Here is a 25,886-nt window from a genome sequence, read left to right on the forward strand (position 1 = left end):
TTACTTTTATTTATTTTTTCTCGTTATTCCAGACGGTTGTTGCTGAAAGATTGAAGTATGAATTACTTCCAGTGGGATGCTCAGACAATGGCAGAGTGGCAGGAAAGGCAGCTCAGCTTGTTGCAGGGGCACCAGGGAGCAGTCAAGCCTCTACCAAGCAGCCAGAGGAGGCAGAAACACTGCAAATGGAGCCCACCAGGCTCATTCCGTGGACTCGGGCCTGAGGCTGCCTCCTTTGGTCAGCTCCCAACCTTCTTTTTTTAAAAAAAAAAATTCATTTATTTTATTTATTTATTTTTGGCTGCGTTGGGTCTTCGGTGCTGCACGCAGGCTTTCTCTAGTTGCGGGGAGCGGGGGGCCACTCTTCATGGCAGTGCGCGGGTTCTCACAGCAGTGGCTTCTCTTGTTGTGGAGCACGGGCTTTAGGAGCGCGGGCTTCAGTAGTTGCGGCACTCGGGCTCAGTAGTTGCAGTGCACGGGCTTAGTTGCTCCGCGGCACGTGGGATCTTCCCGGACCAGGGCTTGAACCCGTGTCCCCTGCACTGGCAGGCAGATTCTTAACCACTGTGCCACCAGGGAAGCCCCAGCTCCCAACCTTTGGGTTCAGCTCTTGCCTGGACTGAGGCAAGGCTATGGCATAACAAGCCAAAAGAATAAGAGCAGGAGAACAGACACAGGCTGGGGAGTCAGTAGACCCATCACCAGGCCACTGAACTTGGCCAAGTCATTTCCCCTCTCTGGCTGTCAATTCCTCCTCTGAAAAACAAGGGAATGGGGATATGGATTAATAATCTCCTCTGGCTCTGACTCTAAGTCTCAGCCTTCTGGGTACAGTATTAGGCTCAAGAATGACATCAACCCCATAAAGTTGTTAAGAGGATTCAAGACTATATCCATGAAGTGCTTAGAATAGTGCACGGCACATAGTAAGCGATCAGTGAATGTGAACTTGTATTATTTTTATCCTACCAAGTGGTCCTTCCCCACCACTCGAACACTAGTGGAAAGGATCGCTACCGCTGTGGTGAGCTGATCAACGTTTAACAACCAGCAGAGGCTGGGGGTGGGGTTCAACTTTGTCGGGTTTGCCAATTGCCTCAGTGTAAATAATTCCACTGTGGTTGATTGCAAGCTATCAATATAGTGTAAAACAGCTCACAGAATTCCTGAAAATTTAACAGTTTGTTTTTGCACGCCATTATGAGGCAGCATTGAGTACCATTGAGATGCGATACCTCCCATTCTCATTCTGTTTAAACGATCGGACTGTTGCCCATCTTGAAAATGGAGAGACTGGATGACAATTAAATATAATGTCCTTGTGGCTATTCTCCCACTCACCAGTCTTGGGGGCCACTGCAAATTTCCTCCCCATCCACCCACTCCCACGTCTTCTCCTCAACCCTCCAAGCAGAGCAGTCTGTGTGTACTTTGGAAACATAAACGCACATTATCATTAATCTAACTCAAGCATCATTGAGAAAGTACATCTGCTGAAAAGAAACATTTATTCATTTTTAAATTTTGAGGATGTACATATTAATCACTGTGGAGGATTATCCACTCCACACCCTCTTGGGTGAGTCACCTTGTCCCCATTCTTCTGTCCTCTGCCTTTGACCTCAGCCTCAATTCTCATGGTCATGGCCTCTCTTGTTGGGATGGTTTCACCTAGATCCCAAACTTAACATTCCTCCTACTCCCAGGAAGTTGGTTATTTACCGACTGAAAATGGAGAATTAAAAGAAGGAAAATAAAACACCTTTCCCGGCGGGGGCCATAAAAGGCTCATGAAGTCATAAAGACAATTACTGGCAGGCCTATATGGAATACCCTCTGTGAGTCATCTGTCTTCTGCTGGCAATAAAGACACACAGCAAATTAATCGTGAGGGAGGCCCGCTCACTTACCCTGTAATTAGACGGAGCTGCAAGATGCTTCCTTTCAAACGTCATGTGGGAGGGTCTGTTCCGACGCCAGGTGGCCCTGCCTCCCAGCCCAGCCAGGCCTGGGCTCCTTTGGCTACTGCGCACACGACCTGGGCCGGGAGCGATAGGGACAGGGACAAGGCAGCAGCCTCCCATCCAGGGTGCCTCCCTCGAGGTCCTGAGAGTCTATTTAGAGAGGTGGACAGAGTGTAAAGATTCAGAGGGGTGACCATAATCTTCTCAAAGTGGCAGAAATACCTTTCTTTCTCACATCTTTCACCGCTTGCTCTCATGCATTGTACATTTCAGCCACATTAAAGCAGTTTTTTCGCAAGTTCATCATCTGCCCTCTGGCCTCCATAGTTACACACGTTCTGTTCCCTCTCCTGGAATGTCCCTATCCCTACAAGGTCTCGGCCCACAGAGACCTAATGCAAATCACATGTTCTCCACAAAGCCTTCCCTGACCCATCTCTGGGCAGAGTAACGAGCTCTCCTCTCCCTGCACACCTTTGTGCAAAACTTTTACTTTGTACTCATCCCATCAATTATAAAAACGTGTTTTGAAATCACCCCGGATTGTGACTCTGAAGCAAGGCAAAGGCTGACTAATGTCTTGGAATACCACTCATCATCGCACCGCCAACCCCAGGTCTCAGCAACACGCTCTCACCCAAGCACGTGCCCAATAAGTTAAGAGCGGGTGTAGCTCCTCCACCAAGTCGAGATCACATCACAGGGAGGATGGTTGGAGTCGCAGGCCTGGCCCCTGCATTTGGTGGAAGCAGCCCCCATCTCCCACCCCATACACTTTTTGTTGAAGTCCTTTCTCTCCACTCCGGACACCGCTTTTTTTGCAGTCAGCACCTCAATTCTGGCTCTGCATTGGGAAGAGGAAAATGCGGAAAAGGTCAGGGAGCGTTCTTGCATCTCAGGACAATCACCTAAGATGTTCAGCTCCCCAGAGTAGAATCAGGCATGCAAATGAGTGCTAGCCCACGGGCCCTACGCTGAAAATAAATCTGCTGGAAGCAAGATGAATTATGGGTTAAAAATAAAATTTAAGGCGGTGCCGATGCTGTGTTTTCCTAAGCCCAGTGCATGGGCAGCCAGAACCTTCTTCTTCAGGATACTGGTGAGTGAGCAAAGGGCAAAGGGCCGGTGTTTGGAGTCTGAATCTGTGGGCTCTTTGGGGCAGGAGGAGAGGAGAGAAGGGCTGCGGAAGATGCCAGATGCCCAGATGAGCATACCTACCATGACAGGTACCGCCCTTTTAAAAGTGCTTTGCCAAATCTTGCCCCAAATTTCCTGTAGGACCAGCAAATCAGAAGGCCTTCCAGTCGTGTAACGAATATTTATTTATCAAGTGTCCACCGTGTGCCAGGCATTCCCCCAAAGGCTACAGATACCAAGGTAAAAATATAGTCCCAACCCTCATGGAGCTTAGAGTCCAGGCATGGGGTATAGGAGGGGAGCAGCGTGGCGGTACCCAGTAATTACCGACAACTGCCTGAAATGACTATTTGTCACAAGAGTGTATGATGGGGTCCTGTTCCAATCGAGAGGTCAGGGAAAGCCACCCTGAGGAAATAACATTGACACCAAGGCCAGTAGGGGTGAGTGGCAGCCGGTACAAAAGGCTCTGGGCCAGCAAGGACACCCAAAGGAGCTAGCGTGGCTACACAGTGGGTGGGAAGGGAAAATGGTGATGGCTAAAACCCTGTGACTGTAGGACGTGCTGAGGATTTGGACTTTCCAAGGGGACTAGTGGGGACTGAAGTTCCACCCACTGTCCACTCACCAAGCCCGCGTCCTAACACAGGGCTGCGTTCCCCTGGGGAAGGCATCTTTTCCACAGTTTCACACAGGCGTCATCTGGGGCCAAGTCCGCACGGAGCCAGAGGAGTGAGGTTTCAAACCCACACACAGGCGCCTCTGGGCAATGGTGAATGTGTTAGACTAAACATCTCTGAGCCCCCCCCCCCCCACGCCAGCCTTCTAAGTCCTTAAAAGAAGGGGGCAATTATGTTACAGGGGAGGGGTGAGGAAATGGACTCAACGCCAAAAGAGCCTTCCTTATCTTTAGTGTTCTGTCTGGACCACCAAGCAAACCTCCAATCGTTTCCTCACCATCCAGAGCCCAGCGGAGGGGAGGGAGAAGATGGGGGCCCCCTGATCTGAGCAGGACAGCCGAGGCTGCTGCAGGAAGGGCCACCCTGGACGAACAGCCTCTGTGCGTTGGGACTTGCAGGCTCTGTGCTCTCATTTTGGAGGACAGCCCAGAGAGCAGAGTCCTCGGGGAGGAGGTATTGTTTGCACAAAGCGTCTGTCGTTGCCTGAGGCCTGCAGCTCCCCTGGACAGAGTCCCCAGCTGGCTGGCGCTCAGATTCCCTGTGCTGGGAGGACCTAGGGCGCTCTGTCAGATCCCATCCATCAGGGCACCGTGGGGGGCACCACAGGTACCAGTGGCCAAGGGCTCTGCCTCTAGCCCCCGTGCCTAGAGAGGAGAGGCGGCTTCTTCCCATCCCGTGCTCCGTGGTCCTGCAGTGACCACCCCCAGCCTCCTTCCCCATCCATGTCATACCCCTAGCAATGCATACCCGAGTTCAAACTTCCGACCCCTCCTTGGAAGTTGGTGCTGAAGGAGGCTGCTCCAGCAGAATACAGATTGGTCGAAGGCAGGGGTGGAGAAATCAGAAGCAGGCAGAGTCCAGGGTGGCTGGACCACTGTGTACCCACAGGAGGGCATAGGAGAGAGGCTATGAAGCGGACACAATTATTATCCCCATTTGACAGATGGAGAAACCGAGGCACAGAGCAGTTACAGAAGTCACACAGCAAGTGAATGTGGTTGCAGTCAGCCAGGGGTCAGCTCCATGTTCTTAACTGTAATCTCAGCCTGGGGCTGTGGGAAGAAAGTGAACGAGGGGCCCTGCAGACATCTGGGCACTTTGTGGGATGAGAAGATGAAGGAAAAGGAGTTGGGAGGGTATTGTTGAGAAGCTCAGGTGAGTGAGCCCCCTGATAAGAACTGGCGATTGCAAGTCCGGCCAAATGTTTCTGAGGCCTTTTCTAGCCTGTGTGTCAAAAGCCCCTCCCAGTGCTTTCTGGGCAAGCGTCAGGAGGGCAGATGATATTGTGACTTTGATGGCCCGGTTAGCACACCAGCCCCCAGAAGCCACAGCACCCCTGGGAGGTTCCCAGGACCCTGGGCCACAATGTTGGGTGTCCAGATGTTCCCCTCATTCTTGACCCTTGAAGATGGTAGCCTTCATGGAATTCCTGGTCTGTCTTTGCTGTGCGGATTGGAACAGGTGTAGCCCTGCAGCATCTCTGTGTACCTGACCCACCATGAGCCAGATTCCTTCTCCTAAGAGGACACAGGAACCTGGCCTTCTCATTTACTGGGGGTGAGGAGTTGCACAGACAGAAGGGCATAATGGGGAGAACTTGGACTTCGGAGGCAGACCAGCACAGACTCGATTCCTGGCTGTGTCACTCACAAGCTGTGTGACCTGGAGAAAAATCCCTTAATCTCTGTGGGCCCAGTTTCCTAGTCTATAAAATGGGAGCAAATAATATCTACCACACAGACCAGAGAAGTGCAAGGGTCCACACAACGTTGATTAATGCGTATCCCAAAGGGCCCTCTCTGTAAATGCCAGACCTCTTTGCTAACCACTCTTCCAGAACAGTGTTTAGAGAACCCACCCAGTGGCATTTACTCTTTGCCCAGAGCACCAGCCCAGATAAAGACAGGTAGCTCCAGGCCCTGCCCCCAAAGGCACAGACAAATGGAGAGGCCTCTTGGCTACCTCAGAAGATAACTCCATCACCAGCTCCTACAGAAGTCCTTTGATATGGATACCCCCCAGGCCTGTGGGTCTCACTGCTTATGAAGATGGTGCTGAAAGATTTATAGAGGAGATCTGTGGGGGACATAGCAAGAGGAGGGCAAGCTGGAAAGCAAGAAAGCGCGCGTGCCTAGGGACAGAGCATCTGAGAAACGTGATTACAGACGTGTCCATGTTAACTGGGATGTGAGTAGGGCTGCTGGCCAGCAGGCTGCTCCCAGAAAGGGGACGAAACAAACTGGAGATGTGCAAGGCCCCGTCCATATGTTGGTTCATTTGATCCTTGCAGGAGTTCCCTGTAGGCAGGTGAGGAAACTGAGGCCAGAGAGGTTAAATACCTTGCCTGGTGCCACACAGCATCACAGATGTCCAAAAAGAAGTGGCATTTGAGTTGGGCCATGAAAGATGGGTAGGGTTTCTACAAACAGGAAGCTGGCCTGGGAGAGGCCTGCCTTCTGAGCAGGGCCACCCCATGGGCAGAGGGCATAAAGGAAGACAGGGAGGTTGACAGCAAATCGGGTGTTGCTCAGGACAGGGAGCTTGCGGGGGCACATGTCTGCGGGGAACCTACACACACCAGGCATTCTTGGGATCTAAGAAACTTGCTCAATGTCATACAGCTGGTGAGTGTTCCAGAGAGAAGTTGAAATCTATGTCTTTTGACTTTCTTACTAAGACAAGATCTGACTTACTCTATCTGCAGAAACAAGGTATCAATCCAATGGAAAAGGCAAAAAAAGAACTAGAAATACCCAGTTCAGAGAAGAGTATACCGAGCGAGGCGTGAGATGGTAAGAATTGTCACCAAACCTGGTGACCAAAGGCTCCAGTACTTCCTCCCCGGAGACAGGAAGTGGGGAGATGGTAGAAGTGGTCCAGGCCTGCCCTTCCCTTCGCTGCCCACTGGGTCAGGCCCACAACTCCACAGCCTGGCCTTCAGCATCTCCACGCTCACCCCACAGCCTAGTCTCCCCTGTTCCCCACCAAGCTCTTGCTTCAGACAGGTTGCTCACAGTCCCCCAAATCTCTGAGCCCTTCCTCCAGCCACTTTCCTTCCCCGGCTAACCCATCCTCCTACTTCTTCATTCACAAAATGCAACCAATACAAACTACATCACAAGATTGTCTCAGGATTCCATGAAATGACTCATTCTCAGAGCCCACGGATATTTTTTGAGAATATCGCACACCTGCTACGTGCCAAGCACTGAGCTAAGCACTGGGAACCGTAGGGAATGACACCGAGTCCTCGCCCTGGGGGAGCTGGCCGTCTGGTGGGGAACAGACCGGTACGTTGTCCGCTTGAGAGCACTGACACTTCCAAAATGCAGTGGTGGGATTAAGGGAGGCTTCCTGGAGAAAATGACAGCAAAGCTGAGACTTGAAGGACCAGCAAAACTCGGCAAAGGGCCAGGGTGTTCAAAGCAGAAGGAGTAGCATTTGCAAAGGTTTTCAGGCCATGAAGAGCATGACATTTGGAGAAAGTATCTGCGGTTCAGTGTGGATGAAGTTATGGAGTCACTGGGGCCAGGGGCTCGGGGGTGGCCAGAGATGAAGCCAAAGGGTGAAGCAGGGGCTACATCCAAGAGGCTTGAAGACAGGCATCCTTAACCTTTGCAGGCACCACGGACCCCTTGGAAAGACTGGTGAAGCTTTTGGACCTCTTCCCAGGATAATGTCTTCAAATGCATAAAATAAAATACATAGGATTACATAGGAAATAAATTATATTGAAGTGCAGTGAAAGAAATATTTTTAAAAAACTAATTTGTGATATAGTAATATATGAGTTTTTTTATTAATGCAGTAAGCAATCAGTTCTGGTGGCAGGTCTAATTACATAATTTTGAAATAGTGCTGGAAGAAAACAATATTTCAAGATTAAGTGTAATAACTATAATATGATATAAAAATATCTGTGATTTCCATTGATGACAAAGTCACGAGTACTGCCAAAATTGCTGTGGATTAGATGCTATGGATGGTGCCTACATTTGTAATTAAAGGAAATGCTAACTTCAGTGAGAGTTTAGTGAAATTAAAGACTTTTTTTTCTCATCCATGTTTATTATCCCTGGCTTTGAAGACTTGTTAAGGAGTGTTTTCTTGATCCCCAACTCTTGAAAAGCCCTTGCCATAGCCATAGCCTCTTCTCCAATCCTCATCTCCTACCACCTGATGACTAGATCCCTCCTTTCCAGCTAATCAGCCTCTTTGCTATCCCCTGAACACCCCAAGCATAGAGCTGCCTCAGGGCCTTTGCACATGCTTGTCCTCTGCTTGGATTGCTGCGCCCAGAAATATGTACATGAATCCCTCTCTCCTTTCTTTTAGGACTCCACTCAAATGTCACCTTATCAGAGAGCACTTCCCTGGCCACGCTATGAAAATAGCAACACCCACCTGCCCCCAGTATCCATATCCCCCATTCCCCGCTTTATGTTTCTCAATCACACTTATACTACCTGACATTTGTAAGACTTTGCTTCTTGTCTTTTTCACCCCACTAGACTGGATGCTGCATAATAGCACAGACTTTGTCTATTTTGCTCGCTGCTGTCTCCCCAGCACTTGGAGCAGTTCACACGAGGCACCTATTACCCCCGACCCGCTTCTACTCATCGAAATCCTTCAAGGCCCACTAGCAGCATGAAGTCCCCACCACTACTCCAGCCTTCTCTGGATACCCACACTCAGGAAGACAAGGCTACTGAGGATGGAAACCATGCCTTGCATTTCTGCATCTTCCCCACCCTGCTTGGGTGTGGAGCAGGTTTTTAAAAACGCATGAACCAGCCGGCCTACACGGCTATGTGAATGAATAGAGCTGGCCAGAGGAGACTGTGGAATTCCATCTGTAGTAGGCTGAATGGTGGCCCCCAAAAAGATATATGTCCGTGTCATAATCCCCAGAATCTATGCATGTTACTTTATTTGGGAAAAAAAGGTCTTTGCAGATGTAATAAGGTTAAGGATCCTGAGACACAGAGACTATCTTGAATTATCAGTGTGGGCCCTAAATGTCATCATAAGTGTCCTTCTAATCAACAGGTAAAGGGAGATGACACAGACACACAGAAGAGGAGGTGATGTCAGGAGGGAGGGAGAGATTGGAGTGATGCAGTCACAAGCCTAGGAATGCCAGGGCAGCCCCCAGAAGCTGGAAGAGACAAGGGGTGCATTTTCCCCTCCAGCCCCTGGAGGAAGTGCAGCTTCACTGGATTTTGGAGTTTTGGACTCCAGAACTGTGAGGGAATAAACGTCTGTTGTTTTAAGCCATTCAGTTAGTGGCAATTTGTTAGAGCAGTCACAGGAAACTAATGCACCATCTATAGGCCTGCCGTGGGGAAACATAGACTGAAACTAGATCTTCCCTTTTCTTCCCCCCTAAAGAACCTGGAAATTTAACCTTTAATATGAAAGCTCCTGGGGACTTCCCTGGTGGTCCAGTGGGTAGGACTCCACCCTCCCAATGCAGGGGGCCTGGGTTCGATCCCTGGTCAGGGAACTAGATCCTGCATGCATGCCGCAACTAAGAGTCCTCATGCCACAACTAAGAAGTCCGCATGCCGAAACTAAGAAGTCCACATGCCACAACTAAGAAGCCCACATGCCACAACTAAGAGCCCGCGCACCGCTACTAAAAGATTTCCCACATGCCACAACTAAAGATCCCGCATGCCACAGTGAAGATTCCGCGTGCTGCTACTAAGACCCGGTGCAGCCAAAATAAATAAATAATTTTTTAAAAACATGAAAGTTCCTGATTTCTAAGTACGGCAGTCTGGGTTTTTGTTGCAGAAGCCAACTCTGGCTAACATGAGCTAATATGAACGCTTTATTAAAAGGAGCTAGATGAGCTCACAGAATTGAGACGATGAAATAAAACCTGGATAAAGGGCAGGATCCAAGGGAGACCTGCCATTTCCAGACCACAGGGGCATCTGCTCAGAACATGGATGCTACAGGCCACTCATGACCACACCACCGGCTGCCGCTGCACTCCAATCCCGAGATCACAGGGAAAACACATGGGGAGTGGGCTTCAAACCCAGGCAGTCGGGCCCCAGAGCCTGCTCCCTTCCCCAACACGAGGAGCATGTCAAGGGAGGCTCTGTAATCAGACAAATGTCTGAGTGACGGGCACTCCCAAAAGGAGCAGTGGATTTGGGGCTTGTTGTTTGGGGCCCACAAGGAGAAATGCATTTTAGATCACAGACCAGCATAGAAACACACCACATATAAACTTGAAATAATGTTTACGTTGCTGTGTACAGTCTCTGCTGACAGCCTTCTTTCCTCTTCCTTCACTTCTCTTCTTTTATTTCCTCTCTCTTCTGTCTATCTCTCCTATCCCATCCCATCATATCCTACTTATTGCATTCCATTTTCATTCCCAGTCAGAGTGATGTTCATTTCTGAAAGTAAGAGAAAATATTCCCTATGCACTGAAAGACTCAGAAAAGATAACCACTTAAGAACTTACTTAGAGATCAATTTTTCCCCAAATCAAAATTTAAGAATGAGTAACTTGGGATCCCTTCTAAACTGATTTTAGATAAAAATGAATACTCTAGGGCTTCCCTGGTGGCGCAGTGGTTGTGAGTCCGCCTGACGATGCAGGGGACGTGGGTTCTTGCCCCGGTCCGGGAAGATCCCACGTGCCGCGGAGCGGCTGGGCCCGTGAGCCATGGCCGCTGCGCCTGCGCGTCCGGAGCCTGCGCTCCGCAACGGGAGAGGCCACAACAGTGAGAGGCCCGCACACCGAAAAATAATAATAATAATAATGCAAAAAACACCACACCAGAGCAACCAATCCTACTAAAAAGAAAAATCAAAATACAAATAAGCAAAAACAACAAGCAACCAACAGTATAAGGGACAAGAAAAAACGATTTTGAGCTGGACACAGTCGTGGGCTGGCAGTTTATGTCCCCTTCATTAAAATCTTGATGTATTGATTGATGGATTGACTGATTCAACTGTAGTAAGAGAGAATGTCGGGAGAGCCCTCTTTGGCTTAGATTTTGTAATGACAGCTTTAACTCTAAGCATCTAGCACAGGGCCTGGCATACAATAGGTGCTCAATAAATATCTAAGTGCTATAAGGGAAAAGAGTCTGAAAAATATATATATCTACATATATGTTATCAGATATATATATAAACTGATTCACTTTGCTGGACACCTGAAACTAACATAACATTGTAAATCAACTATACTTAAATTTTTTTTTTAAAGGAAGGAAAAACAATGAAATTAATAAATATTTAAGTGCAACTGAAAACAGATGGTTTTCCTCAGTTCCCTTGTCCTGTGGCAGGCCCAGCTGGAGATTGGGTGTGGCCATGTATAGAAAGGGACCCAGGTCCACAGGTGGTCCAGAGCCCAGAAGCACCTCCACTCTCCGTGCCTACCAGCCTCTCCTTCCTCGGCTCCACTTGTCACCATCCTCATAAACACCCAGCCAGGGAGTGCTTTGCTTCACATCAACCAGCATCACCGTCCCCTCCCCCTCTCCTTCTTGCATCTCTCTTTGGGCAGTGCTATTTGTTAAACCGCAAAAATCCACCAAATACGGCTCTGTATTTACAAGGTGGGAGGAGAGTAGGGGATGGGACAGGCGGAGAGGAGAGAGGTGCAACTTTGCCTCTAATGTCTTCGTTAGTTGAACTCATCAGCTAAAATCATTTACGGAAATTTTTTTTTTAAAAAAAGGAGAGAGAGAGAGAGAGAAAAGGAACTGATCATATGCAGGAGAAATAACTCAGATGTGAAAATCCTTCAGACTGGGAGATTGCACTATTTATTCACCCAAGTGTCCTGCTGTGTCTCTGAAATGCAGTGATTTAATGAGGTGTTGCAAGGGTATTTGTTATTAAGAAATTCTGTCTCTGCTTATTCTCCTCTGTGTGATTAGGACGGAGCCAGCCGGCAGAAGCTCCTCACTGGCATGCTATTAAAGATTTAGGAGGCTGTTGCTCTTCCCCTGTTCCCCTCTTACAAGCGCCTTTTGAAATAGTTCCAAAATTAAATATTGTACAAGCCGATCAGCCTTGTTTAACGCAGATGCTGAGTGAGATTTAAAAAGAAATTAGAAAAGCATTTGTGTTAACAGATGTTCTTCCTTTTCTCTCCTGGAGCTGAGATGATTGGGGCTGGATCCCTCCTGAGGCAACAAGAGCCAAGAGGGATAAGCCCCCAATTGCACAGGGGCAGAGAGGGGACACCTGGGTCCTCAGTCCCTCTGCTGCTCAGGACCCCGGGGGCCCTGCGGGAAGGAGAAAAGCAAGCTGCTACCTTGCAGGCTCTTCCCCAAATCTCCTGGAGTCTCGTGGAGCCTCTCCCAAGGCCAGGGCATTCAGCAGGCCTCGCTGGAAATCTGCAACCCCGCAAAACACCATGATCCAGAGCTTCAGGAAATCAGCAAAGGAGCAGAAGTCTCTGTCCCCAAACTCATCCAGCTATTGAACTTGATGATAGACCAAGTCTTCTTAGCGCCTCTAATCCAGACCCTTCATCCAGGCAATACCAGCTCTGACCAGCCCCCCCCAAGTAAGTTAGGCACCCTACTTCCTTGGAATCACACTGCTTCCTTCCTTGACGTCCAGTTAGCATATGGTCTATCTGTGCTAACTTGGTAAGTTCTGGCTGATGTCTTAAATCTCTCTTCAACAGACTTTGCACTCTGTCCTTACTTAAAACTAATGGGGGCCATCCCTTGAATAAATAAAGCCATCCGGGTGTATGGCATGTTGAGGCTTCTCAAAGTGCCTACCCCTGCCCTGCAGATTGGTCCCCATGGCCTCCCTAGAGGCATGAGAAGGAGGTTCAGTGATATGGGTACTAGTAAGTGGCAGATCTGGAACTAGTACCATGCCCCCCCAAACTCAGTCAACTGTCCCATCTGATAAGCCGCAGAGATTGAGAAACAGATTGTCGATGCTCTTTGCAGATTTACATTTGTTTATCATTGTTGTTAGGAAAACACAAGGCACAGAGAGACAGCGACTTGCTCATGAGCCCACAGAGCTTCAGGAACAGAATCAGGCAAGAATCTGCCTCCTAAAGGTCCAACTGAGTTTTTCCCCTTCCGTCAGCCTATTGCACCATCTACCAATGTTTACTAAGTGCCTGCTGTTTGCCAAGCTCTGTGCAAGGCACTGAAGGCATGGGGGGAGCAAACCAGAGCCTCAGGAGGAAGCAGACATCAAACAAATCATTGCAGATACGGACAAAAGAATTCACAAGAAGGAGCATGGGGGCTCATGGGAGTGTGTAAGTAGGGAAATAGAACCAGTCAGGACTCGACGGCCCCCAAGGTAAGACAATGAACAAACTACAGCCAAGAAACCAACTGCAGACCAGAGGTAGCTGCTAACTATTCCTTTAACCCCGGGGCATCCTTTGCCACATTCAACTAGCTCCCAGTGATGGGGTCCTGCTCAGTTCCTCCTGCCAACCCCTGTCCCATTAGGTGTGGGGCACTGCCCTTCTTGTCCCCATCCCCACCCCCAACATGGACGGCAGAGTAATAACCTCCACCCCCGCCATCACCACCCTTACTCGCCACTTCCTCTCTGAAGTCCCAGCCCTTGCACACATGCCCCAGTAACAAGAAGAAAGACAAGCAAAAATGAGAACCAGGCAACTTCCTAATTAACACTCTCGGAAACAGCCGGACCTCCCCCTGCACACAAATGAAGATCCCCTTTAAAGGCTTTGGAGGGGACTGAGCCATAGTAGAGGAAGGGGTGCGGGAATGAAGGTGGCTCTGGACGGGGCGGGGGCCGGGGGGTGGCGGGCAAGGGACAGACCGTGGTAGTGCTGTGACAAGCCGCAGGGCTGGCCTGGATAAAGCTCCCCACTGCTCTGGGTCCCTGTCTCCCCATCTGCACCGGGGCGACTGAGCCCAGTGCGACCCGGGATCTGGTGACTCACTTCTCCTACCGGCCTCCTCTTCTTGGAGCTTCTCCTGTGGAGCTCAGCCTGTAACACACCACACCTCTTCTCATCACCCAGGTCAGGGCTTCACTCACCTCCTTCCTTAACTCTGAAATATCCCATTTTACATCAGAATCACCCAGGGAGCTTTAAATAGACAGATGCCTGAAAGCCACCCCTAGAGATTTTGGCTCAGCTAGCCTTGGTAAAGACCCAGACACCAGCTGGGTTTATTTCAGACACTTGAACGGTCATACAGGACCAAGAACACTGCCCAACAAGTTAGTGGGACTAGAGCTCCTCCCTGGAGGCAGAGGAGACCCTTCTAGGCTTTCCTTCCTTGGGCCCTCACATTGAGCCCTCCAAATTTGAGTGACAGCACCCAAGGCAGGGAGGTTTCAGCTATTGCTATGACTTTCGGGCTCTGTCTGTGCCCTCAATCTAATCTAGGTTACCTCTCCCCTCTTCAATGACCCCCCCATGGTGACTTCCACAGTCCCCCACCCCAGCCAATCAATCCACCCTCCATAGCATCACCACTTAGTGTCTGTGCAACACTTAGACCCCAATGTCTTGCCTTACAGTTAGTTGCCAATGCATATGTAGTCCTCTCCAGATGGCAGATTCTTTGAGAGGAACTGTGTTTGATTCATCTTTTTATCCTCCTCACACCAAGCCTTGCCTAGTGCTTTGAACATAATAGGGGTCCAGAGTCTTTAGTTGGGGAAATAATAGTAACACACATGAAATGGCTAGAGAATCATATAAAATAAGTATATATATTTCAGAGAGGCAAAATAGCCTTAGTCTAGAAATCAGAAAGGTGGGATCCTGGTCCCAGCTCTGTAACTTTGGAGCAAACCTGCAACCTCTCTGGGCCTTGGGATTTTTGCCTGTAAAAGCAGGTGGTTGGACTCAACCATCTCTAGGCTGCTTCACACTCTGTTTCTCTCATTCAGAGCCCCTAACTGCCTCTAGGTATTCAAAGAAGCAGCCCTGACTCCACATTACTTGAAGAACCAGCACAGGAGCAAAATCAGTATTTCATGCTTTGTCAGCCTGGGACATGACTGGGAAAGCACCAGCACACATGGAAGCGGAGGTTTCCATCCCCTCTAAAAATATGTGTGTCCATACATGGACACACTCGTATACATCCCATCTTCCTTTATCCTAAACCTCTACCCTCCTGTCTTACAAAATCCAGGAAGGCACAAAAACAATGTTGTCTTTGAAGCGGACCAAAATAGATGAGTACCAGAACCACTAGGCAAGGTGGCATTATATTTAAAAGTCCCATGATGCAAACTCTTCCAGAGCTAAGTGCCCTGCCATTATCTGGAAGAGGAAGGAAAAAAAAAAAAAAAAAAACTTGTTGTTCTGCCTGTCAAGGTCTGCTGGTTCAGCTTTCCTCTCAGCTGGGAATTCCTAGAGCTGTAGACCTGGAAATACAGTGATGGCAGCCAGTTTAGAAACTAAGAAGCTGTGGTAAAGGCTGATAGTTGCTTCCCAATAGCCACTCCTTCCTGTTTTCTTAGGAATACAGTCTTTCTGGCTTTTTACTAGGCACCCAGCTAAAAGATGACATTTTCCAGCCTCCCATTTAACTAGTGTGGCCGTCAACTAAATACTGGCCAGCGAAACAGAAGTACTGTGTGACACTTCCAGAAAGTCTCCTGAAAAGGAAGGGCCTCCTCCTTCCAGCTGCTGGATGTAATGGCTGGAGCTCCAGAAGCCATTTAGGACCACGAGGTAAACTTGGGAAAGAAGCCACAAAGTGGCAAAGTGACAAGATAGGGAAAGTCTTGGTCCCTAACCCTGTGATCTGCCATAACACCTTCTGGTTTGTTTTACATCTGATTTGTTTGTTTCTGATTTGTTTTACATCAGGGAGTGAGGTCACTGCTTGGCGGTTTCTGTTACTCAGAGCCAAACCTAGTCCTAATTGATACTGCAGATGAAGTGTACAGAACACTGGACCGAGAGTGAGAGGACAGGTTCTTGTCCTGGGTCTGCCATTAGAGTTGGCTGTAAATTAGGGCCAGTCCCTAAATTCTGTAGGCCTAAGCTTCATGATCTGTAAAATGGGTCCAGATGAGAGAAGAAATGAATTACATAGTTTCAAAGAGCCATTCAATTTCCAAACCAGATACTTCTGTTAAAATTTCAGGATACCCCAGTAACTTAGGATCGACCAGTTAGAGAATCCAGTTCAAGAGTCCCCAATGTACCAGTGATGACATCTTTCGTGAGCAGGGGTGCCATGAATGCTACTAGAGTGAGACACCATTAGGGCACTCAAAAAAACCAATATCACAGACTTCAGAATTTGATAAACTTGACTTCAAATCCCAGTGCCACAATTTTCTAACTCTGAGACCTTGGACAAGTCACCTATCCTCATCCCTAAAATGGGCAAACAATATCCAACGTTGCAGGGATGTTGGATGGATTCGTGGGAATGTAAACATCAAGCTTATCCAGAGCACCAAAGTGGCACAGTTAATCTCCAGGTTGTGCCAAAATAAGTTGGATGCCCGGAGACGAGGCCAGACACTCTGGGCAAACACCCTCTGATCTCATGGGTCACCAGGATGGGGACCCCAATCCCCACTAGGCCCACACTAAGCCATGGGAACGGGGAAAGACAGCCCAGGTTTCATTCTTCTCCATAATGGAAAGGGGGTGGGGATCACAAGAAGAGAAAGAAAGACAAAACTGAGGAGCTGAGGTTTGGGTGTGTGAGTACTTCAACAAGGAAACACATATCTTTATGGGCTCTGGACAGTCTGCCAATCAGCCACGAAATTACCAGCTTCTTTCTCCTCCCAGAAGGGCCTCTGAGGCTGTACACAAAAGCTGCCAAAGGAACTTCGGGACCTGGAGGATAAAAGCCCCTCTCTGCCTGGTGCGGGCTGATTTGCAATGCATTGCTTCAGCATAATGTCCCAACTCCGCAGCCACACAAAGGCATTTCTGTCCCTATCTGCAAGTTTAATAATTTCTATTTCCTACACCTTGCATTCAAAATGCATCCACCCAACATGGGCTTGGGCTGGGCACTGGCCTCAGGCCTCGGCCATGTCAGTTGCCCTCTCCAGGGGCCCGGGCTGGAAAACCATTTATTAGATAATTTAGCATCTTCAGAGGATGCAGCAACCGAAGGCAGGCTGCCTGACTTCCTTGAAATATAGCTCAAATGTACTCACCTGGCCCTTCTTGGCCCTTTACCCCACTTCATTAATTTATTTATTCCACGCAGCACCTACTAATGGTAGACATTGTCCCAACCACGCTAAGAACTGGTTTCATATCACTGATAGCCAGCACTGAGGAGGTGCTATATATATGGGGGAGGGGGGTGATTTGATACGAGAAGTGCACTTGACCATAACTCTGTGAAGGTTAGCACCATGTCCATTCAAGTTCACTCTTGATATCTTTAGCACTTCACAAAATCTGCACATAATAAGTACTCAATTATATTTGATGAATATTGAGTGAAAACATAAAAGATGATCAAGACCTATAAGTAAAATGAAAACAGATTTTGTTTGTTAGGTTTTGCTTTGTTTGGCGTGACTGTCGGTGGGGTGGGGGGAGGGCACGTGTCACAGGAGACCTAAAAGCCAAGGTGGCTGTGGAGGTGGCCCTGGGGGAGAGCAGAAGTTCAGTTTCACAGAGAAAGGCACAGATGAAAGAAACAGCTCCCTGCCTGGGGAAAGAGCCTGCAGAGGCGAGAAGAACATTAAGAGCTTGGGGTGGAGGGGTAGCCGAGTGAGCTGAAAAGGAGTAGGTTGGCTCCAGTGATCCCAGGCCTCACTCATTGGCCAGAACGGGGAATGACGTCAGACAAACATAAGCTTGGCTCCCAGCTTCAGCATTTATCAGCAGTGTGACTTCCATCAAGACCTCTCACCTTGCTGAGGCTCTGTTTTCTCTTCTGTAAAATATGGTCAATGCAAATTCCTCCCTTCCAGCATCGCCATGAGGCTCACGAGCAGTGGTCCTGCACGTGAGGCGGGGAGCGTGGCTGGTTCATGAGGGTCTTAGGTGGAAGCCACATCTGCTTTTCACAGGGATCCTGGCACTTCTGATTCAGGCAGCCCTGAGAGTGGGCAGAAGGGCTGCCATGCACCCCTCTCCTCTCTGTTTGGGAAACACCAGCAAGATCACTGTGCCTCCACCCCTGCAGGGAGAGCGAATCCCACCAAGTAGAGTGAGCAGCACGGAGGGCACAAAGGTCTGGGAGCAAACCGTGTGCAGCTGACTCGGGTCAGAGAAGTGTTAGTTGAGTGGCTGATGGCGACCGCGTGTCCCCCAGACACTTCCCTGAGCAGGTGGTGCACGCTGTCTGCTCCTTCCTGCAGACAGTGAAGACGGGGACCCCTCTTCTTCCTCTTCCTCTGCCCTCTACCAGCCACATCACAGATGCCTTTCTCTCTGACTCCAATCAGCTCTTGCTATCCTTCTCTGCACCTCCCCACCCGCAGGCCACCTAACCCAGCACTGAGTCAAGAGTAATATTGGAAAGGTTAGATCTGGAATGGACAATTATCCCCACCCATGTTTCACAGATGAGAAGACTGAGGCCCAGAAAGGTAATGAGACCTGCCCAAAGCCACACACTGAGTCAGTGGTGGAGGCAGTGGCCACTCAGTACACACATACAGTACACACATGGTTGAATGTTTCTGCCTATACAAGTTAGGAAGCTTCTAGCTGCAAGTAATAAAATGTTCAACCCCAAAGAGCTTAACAATGAAAATATGTATTCTCTGATATAACAAGAGGCACTGTTAATTCTGTCGATCATTTCTTTCCCTCTCTCTGCTCTGCCATGCTCAGCATGTTGGCAGTTGCCCTCAGGCTCACCTCCTCATTGTCATAAAGTGGCTGCAGCAGCTCTCAGCATCATGCCCTCACATAATAATATCGCTCAAAAAATAAAATGCCCCTCTTTTGTGCTCATTTTAGGGTGAGAAATCCAACAATCCCTGCAGGCTCTATTGTGTCCCACTGGTTCGAATTGCAAGGCAATTAGATGGAGTATGATTGCCTGGCTGCCTACATGATTCGCCCTCTGGTCCTGGGAGAAGCCAGCTTTCCCTGAGGTGCATGGGTACAGGAGATCTAGACAGAGTAAGTGTTCTGCCAGTAAAGAACAATGTGGAGGCTGAACGGCATGCAGGCAACCAATAGCTGGCCACGCTACCTATGTGTGATGTTGACCTTCAGCTTCTCAGGGACAACGAAGAGACAGCTTTCACTGGAATGCAAAGGTGCATCAGCATGTGTTACAGCTTAAGTCTCTGCTTTGCTCCTCTTTGAACTTGGGCACAGAGCTAAACAGCCAGGATCGAATCCTTACTAGCCCTGTGAGGTGGAACCACCAGCTTGTCCTGGAAGCCTCAATTCACTCAGCCACTTGAGAAAGAAGCTGTACTATTCAACTCTGCACCCCAACACTTAGCCTCATGCCCCTACACATAGTAGTTGCTCACAAAATGTTGCTAAGCCAATGAATAAAATCTGTAAGCCTAGGATAATTCCCTCTCTCTTACAGGGCTATAATTGGAATCCAGTGTAATAATGTAGAAAAAAAGCATTTTGTTAAAAGTGCAAGGAGGTGTTACTATTTTCATTATTCCCCTCTCTTCTCTTTCCTCTCCACCTCAAAAAAATCTGACTCTATACAAAAAGTTCCCCACTGGAAAACTTGGGCATGGGTGGAGAAGAGAACATGAGAAAACAAGTCCTAGTTCAAGGTCTGTGTTCAGGCTTCCATAACAAAGTACCACAGACTGGGGGTCTAAAGCAACTGAAATCTACTTCTTACAGTTCTGGAGGCTGGAAGTCCAAGATCAAAATGCCATCAGGGTGGGGTTCTGTTGAGGGCTCTCTTCCTGGCTGGCAGGTGGCCACCTGCTCCCTGTGACCTCATATGGCTTCTTCTCTGTGTGCATGTGGACAGAGAGAGCCCTGGTGTCTCTTCCTCTTTTATTGGATTAGGGTCCCACCCATATGATCTCATTTAACATTAATTACCTACCTCTAAATACAGTCATATTAGAAGTTAGGACTTCAACAAATGAATTTTGGGGAAAGGGACATAATTCAGTCCATAAATTCTGAGGAATGCTCTGGAATTGTTCCTCTCGTTTTGGGAACCAAACTTAGACATAGCCTGCCCTCTGTGGTCTGTGTCACAGCAGAATGTCAGAGTAATGGTGGCATTCTCAGATCTGACCTGCCCTTCTTGGTATCACTCTTGGACTCAGCCAGCCCCAGTTTTATGTATCAGTATTTGTTGTTGCCTCTTTCTCTGCCCAGACCACATGCACAAAATTCTAATGACCCATTCAGACTCCATTTTCTGGTTTGCTAACCCTGGCCTCCCGCTGAAGCTAAAGGATCTGCACACCCCTTCACTTCTGGCATCATTCATCAGGATCGATGAGATTGTGCTGCAGTTCCCGACAATTCCAAAACCACAATCACTTAACAGATTTATTTCTCACTAATCTACATGCCCAACGCTGTAGGGCTTGAGGCTCTGCTCCACACAGTCATTCAGGGACCGAGGCAGATGTAGGTTCCTCCAGATTGTGACACGGCAGGATTTGCTAAAGAGAGAGAGAAAAACAATGCAGAAAAATGCACACCAACTCTTAAATGCTCACAGAAATGTCATTTCTGGTTACACTCCACTGGCTAGAACTGGCCATACAATACAGATGAACTTGTTCATGTGACAGGAAAGAGAAAAGATTTAGAAATATTGGTGAGCACGAGTAATGTCTATCAAAATCACTCTCTCCGGCTTCCCTGGTGGCGCAGTGGTTGAGAGTCCGCCTGCCGATGCAGGGGACACGGGTTCGTGCCCCGGTCCGGGAAGATCCCACGTGCTGCGGAGCGGCCGGGCCCGTGAGCCATGGCTGCTGAGCCTGCGCGTCCGGAGCCTGTGCTCCGCAACAGGAGAGGCCACGACAGTGAGAGGCCCGCGAACCACAAAAAAAACAAACAAACAGACAAAAATCACTCTCTCTAATAACCATGACTTCCCCCTCGCCAGGAAAGCCCCCACATTCCGTTCTTCCCCTCGTGGATATAGAATATGTATGTATTAATAATTATACATTCTCAACGTCTACACCCAACAATAGGCAAAAAGCCACCCATTATTTCTGAGTCAACAATTTCAACATTTTTCTACTAAGGTCCCCAGAAATAAAAATAGGCAACTCTCTAACTCTCATCTTCCCAGAAACTCAAAGTACCTCTGCCTGCTTACAGACAGACTGCCCTGCCCTCTCCTATAGCAAGGTACTCAGGAGTGACATCATCACTAGCCCACCACTGCTCCCAACCCCCTTGATGGGCTATGCTGGGGAGAACTTACAAGCACCCAGTGTTTCCCCTCCACCCAGGGCCCCAGTCCCACCCAAAGATAAATAATTCAAGCTGAGACATTCGACAGTGCTGCTACCATGCCAGGGATTTAGTGCACGCATCACTCATGCTCCTCTTGCCGCCACAAGAAATATTACAAATTGATCCACAGGACCCGACTCCCTGCTCATCCTTCTCCTGGGCTGCCACTGATGCTTCTCCCTAGAAGTAAAGGCTGAGCTGGTGACAGCAGGATTTAAGTCTGGTGTGCGGGGTGGGGGAGGTGTTGGGGATGGTCAGCTGAGAAGCTGAGAAGGGTGGACTGTGGGAGGAGAGGCCAAAGAGCTGGGCCTTGACCACGATGTAAAATGCTAAGTGTTTCCCCCCAGGGTCCCCGTGGGGAAATAAGACAAACCCTTTGCAGCTCAGCAAGCAGGACCTTTGTCTTGTCTCCTTTAGAGTAAGGACCAAAAATACTAACATGAGCCACCAGTTCTTGAGCCATTATTATGTGCTAAGCACTTTTCTGAATGCTTTATATGTAAATATATTCATTTGGATTAATTAGAGTTAGGCTCAGCTGGGAGTGACAGTAAACCCAAAATAACAGTAGTTTAAGTAGGATGTTTATTTTAGCTCTTGAAGTGAGCTGTCCGGGGCTCGTATTCACATCACAGTATCCGAAACCCAGGTTCCTTCTGTCTTGTTGCTCTGCCTGTATGGCCTCTGCTTCCAAAGTCACTTCATGCCCCAGCACGACTGTTCCAGTTCCAGCCACTGTGCCTGAATTCCTGCCAGCAGGATGGAGTAACGGGAGGATAAGAGCATGACCCCTCTCTTTAAGGGCACTTCTAGAAGCCACACTTACTGCTTCAACTTGCATTCCTTTGGCCCAACCTTAGTCACGTGGCCACAGCAGTAAAGGAGGCTGGGAAACGTAGTCTTGATTCCAGTCAGCCACGTGCTCCAGGCAGCTAACATTTGAGAGTTCTATTGGTGTAGAAGAAGAAGAGAAAATAACTGAGGGACCACTAGCAGCATCACTCATGGCATTCATCTCACAACAGCTTCTTGAGGTAATACTGTTATTAAATGCCTTTTACAGATAAGGTAACTGGCATACAAAATTTTTGCATGAAATTCTCTGATCAAAATCATGATTATCCTTCAAGTTACTTACTAAATGTCAATGACCTTCCACCTTGCATTAATCGTGTTTATCTCTCAGGCTACACAAGGCGGGCTGCACAGTGCCCTTGAAGGCAGGGCGATACATTTAATTCATTTCTTTCTCCCTGGTGCCTGATACCGTGCCTGGTATAAAGGGGACATTCAGCGAATAAACATTTGTGATATTAGATCAAATATAATTCTTTCCTTTGCTCTGTCATGATCACCCTTATTATCAAAAACCAATTAATTAGCTGTTACACGCACTTGGCACTCTTAACTCAAGATCAACAGACGTGGCATCCACTGCCCAAGAAGTGATCATCTAAATTTGGGAGAATTTGAGATGGAAAGAATAACATCTACCTCTTCCCCTACCCTCTTATCTGGAGATGAGAGGCCCTGCTCTCCTGTTGGAGGAATTCTCATGGGCTTTCTAGCCGAGAGGAAAGAAACTCCTGCCTCCCCAGGGGAGAGAAGCAGGGCTGCTCCCAAGAATATGGAACTGCTGCTGATCAGCATCCTTTGCAGATGCCCCCCCACTGCCTCCCCCGACGCTGAGGAGGCTGAGCGGTTCAGGCAGAGTTCATCTGAAGCGACTCCATCGTCACCCCACTCTCAGCCCACTCTCCGTGGAATTTGCAATTTCTCTGCTCCGGGGGTCATGTCTCCAATGTGCCCTCCCCGAGTAATTGTGAAATTATTATGGTTGGTGATTTTAATTTAAATTGGATGGAGAAATGTCATACTGCAGTCAGCTCATTTGCTATGGATTTTCACTTAACCAAATTGATTAGTCAACTAACTAGACTTAACTTGAGAGTTGTAATCATTCATCATTAGATCTCATTTTTCCCAATGCGCCCAGATGATGTCAAGAAATGTAAAACTGCAGCAGAAACTCCAGAAATGTCTTCTCATCAAAGCAGTGGGATCTAACTGAAGCGTTCCAGAGATGAAATAGGCTGTGGAACTCTGTGGGGAGCCACCAGGGCCAAAGTCCTTGGTGCTGCCCCAGAAGAATGGCCAGAAGAAAAGAACTGGGAATTCGTGGGGAGGAAACCAGGCTATCAATCCCTTCCTCCCTCTCCCATGTGTCAAACTTCTGCTCATTCTTCAAGATCCATCTCAAATACTACCACTTCTTTGAAGCCTTCCATAACTTCCCAGGCAGAGTAATTTGCCATCTTTTCCACTCCTGTATACATCTCTATTATAGGAACCAGTAGGTTTTCGGGTAATTATTGTTTAAATATCTTTTCTCCTCTAAATTAAAGCTCTTTAAGTCCAGGGTCAGGTTTTAGTCAATAACATATTCTGTCTGAAAAAGCATATATATATATATATATATATATAGAGAGAGAGAGAGAGAGAGAGAGAGAAAGAGAGAGAGAGAGAGAGAGAGAGAGAGAGAGAGAGATGTTTATCTGAATCACTTTGCTGTACACATGAAACATTGTAAATCAACTACACTTCAATTTTGAAAAAAGAACGTAATGTATTAAAAAAAGAAAAAAGTATCCTGACTCCTATCACTGTGCTTAGCACATAGTGGGCCCTCAGTAAATATTTCGCTATAGGTTGAATGAGTGAATAAATACTCTGCCTAAAGGACAATGCACTGGGATGGATTCTGTGGGCAGAGCAAGATTCACCACTGTGGATTCCTGCAACTGCCCAAGAGCGGAAGGGAGATGGCTCAGCTGCTGCAGGTATGAATCATATCTAGAGATTAACGTGGACATTATGCTGAGTGTGACGTACCTGTATGCTCTGACTGCCAGTAAAAGCTAATATGATTGTCAGTTGCTTCAACAACACTAAAGAATATATCCCCCAAAAAGTGACGGTCGCGGTGCTTTTGCCCTGGACAGTCTAGTCCCAGAACATCACTTAGAGGACACTGCAGACTGAAATCTGGGAAAAGAGGTCCCACGTGCTGTGGGCTGGCTTCATGGGCGTACAGCCCTGAGCTTGATTGAACCCTGCCTGCTGTCACCATCTTGAAATTCTTGGAAATTCTTGAACAAAGGTCCCCACATTTTTTTCAAGACCCATGCAAATTATGTAGCTGGTCCTGCATATGGGGGAGGAAACCATGTCACGTGAAAAATAGCTAAAGAACCTAGGGTGATTTGCCTGGAGAGGGGAAGCCTCAGTGGGGACATCCGCACTGTCTCCAAATACCTAAACACAGTCAAGGGGGAGAAGAGTGAGACTGTTTCTGTGCTACCCCAGAGGACAGAACCAGGACCATGGAGTCGAGGCTCATTTAGATTTGGGGTTGATGTTGGTAGACGAGGGGCAGGGGCACTCTGCATTGACTAGAACTATCTATTTGCAAAAGACTCCTGGGAGATGAAGTACAGTCCATGGCCAGCGGTATTCAAGCTGAGACTGTATTTAGCATGGAATATTGTTGAGGCAGAAGAGGAAGCAGCAGACGGGGGGGGGGGGGGGGGGGGGGGTCACGGACACTGAAGGATTCATAAAATCCCTCCCAGTGCTTTGATCCCATGCTTCCAAGGCTAGGCAATCCCCTTTCTAATGCAGAGTAGGGACAAGTGGAAGGGAGTGGAGAGAAGCAGAGGGGAGTGAAGGGGGAGAGAATCATGGTCTGGGGTAAGTAGAGGCAGACCCGGACCCTTGAGTTATAACAGCTGCAGCCAGAGGTGAAAGGAGGAGGCTTCACAACCGACCCTCCCCCAAGTCTCTCCCAGCAGCCTTCCTTCCTGTCACTCGTGGAGGAGGTTTAGCTGCCGGGGGCAGTGTTACCTGGGCAACCGGTCAGCATCCTCTCTAACCCACAGCCAACAAACACCCCCCAAGTGGATTTAATCACCCACCCAGGGTGTATGTGCGGGCTGAGGAGAAGCTGGCAGTGGCTAACGAGGAGTTAAGTCCATGATCACCCCTCAAAGTTGTCCTAAGTGGCTTTGATCCAGAAAGATCCAGGGAGTCTTAACACAAAAAATAAGTTCAAGACCAATTGCTTCCTTCCTGGCTCCTGGAATCATTTTTCCAGCCGTGCTGTCTGCATACCCCATGGGATCTATTCATTAATGAGAGTGAGAAATGCCTAAATTATGCCTCTGGTTCACGTCCAACTCATTCAGAAGGTAAGAAAGTGAGATAACTCACTTGCACCGTTTCAACCATTATCATCGAATCATTTCCCTTCCGCACAGAGAGGCCATTGACCAAGAGACCCAAACTGCACACACTCCCCCTCATTTCTGCATCTCACACCGGAACCGGGGCTCCTCCTTTTCCTTGCTATTTTCTTTATCAATGGAAACTTTGTTTCCCTTTCCCTCGGCCCCTACCTGGGCACCTGATCTTATCTCTCTCTGTCTGGTTTGGAGATCAACCACATTGAACCCTTTCAACATTCTCTTCCCCGGAGAGGAGGAACAGTTTCATGCAAGTGGGACTTGCTGCAAGGGAGAGGCAGTGGGACAGGTCCCCTCCTCCTCTCCCCACCCCACCTGCCCGCCAGCACCTCCAGCTTCAGATGGGCTCTGCAAACTGCCACCATCTGGGGGAGAGCAGAAAGCAGAGAGGAAGAGGATCTGAACAAAGGCTTTATTCACACTC

General features: G+C 48.4%; 1 long non-coding RNA gene across 1 annotated transcript in view; it reads right to left on the reverse strand.

Annotated features, from left to right (window-relative positions):
- Positions 1–305: 305 nt before the first annotated feature.
- Positions 306–25,886, reverse strand: part of LOC136794519 (uncharacterized) — a 43,096-nt gene continuing 17,515 nt past the window's right edge. The window contains exons 2-4 of the long non-coding RNA XR_010841453.1: positions 2,602–2,808; positions 1,911–2,114; positions 306–756 (exon numbers count right to left, since the gene is read on the reverse strand). This is a non-coding gene — a long non-coding RNA (uncharacterized lncRNA). The remainder of the gene's footprint in view (positions 757–1,910; positions 2,115–2,601; positions 2,809–25,886) is intronic.

The sequence above is a fragment of the Kogia breviceps genome, chromosome 7, assembly GCF_026419965.1.
Source record: "Kogia breviceps isolate mKogBre1 chromosome 7, mKogBre1 haplotype 1, whole genome shotgun sequence".
Taxonomy (NCBI): domain Eukaryota; kingdom Metazoa; phylum Chordata; class Mammalia; order Artiodactyla; family Physeteridae; genus Kogia; species Kogia breviceps.